Genomic DNA, 884 nt, shown 5'->3' with positions numbered 1-884 from the left:
TATGTATATATATGTATGTATGTATGTATATATGTTTGTGTGTCTGTGTTTTTCCACTCAACATCGCTTGACAACTGATGCTGGTGTGTTTACGTCCCCGTAACCTAGCGTTTCGGCAAAATAGACCGATAGAATAAGTACTAGGCTTACAAAGAATAAGTCCTGGGGTCGATTTGCTCGACTAAAGGCGGTGCTCCAGCATGACTGAGAGAAGTAAAATATGACTGAAAGAACTAAAAGAGAATATATATGTGTGTGTGTGTGTGTCGTTATATCTGCGTTTGTTTTCCATCACGGGTGTTGGTGGATATACGTCTCAGTGACGCAGCGGCTCATCAAATAAACTTGATAGAATAATAAGGTACATTGACTAAAAAAAAAAGAGAATATTACTGGGGTGGATTCGATCAACTGAAATTCTTCAAGGCGGTGTCCCAATCTTAAGCATAATATATTGTCTTTCTGTAGTACTGCCTGCCGGTGGAGGGATAACCGGGGCCAACTTTGACTTTAATTCTTTCGGGGTGGATAAAGTAAGTCCTAGTTTAGTACTGGGGTTATGGAATCGACTCGCACCTCCCTTTGAAATTGCTGGCCTTGTGCTAAAGTTGGAAACCAATAAACCCTACCTATCTATTCATTATATGTATATATATACACACTCACACAAGTTTTATACATACACAGATTTTATCTTATTTCATATTGCTATATACATACGTACATATATACATACACATTATGATATGCATCTCTGTCTGTTTCTCTCTGTCTCTCTTTCTCTCTCTCTCTCTCTCTATCTATCTATCTATCTTTCTATCTATTAGAGTGCCGCCATGCTGGGACATTACCTTGAAGAATCCTTAGTTAAATGAATCGACCTC

The sequence above is a fragment of the Octopus bimaculoides genome, chromosome Z, assembly GCF_046866305.1.
Source record: "Octopus bimaculoides isolate indiv1 chromosome Z, ASM4686630v1, whole genome shotgun sequence".
Taxonomy (NCBI): Eukaryota; Metazoa; Mollusca; class Cephalopoda; order Octopoda; family Octopodidae; genus Octopus; species Octopus bimaculoides.
Note: the sequence above shows the minus strand (reverse complement) of the source record.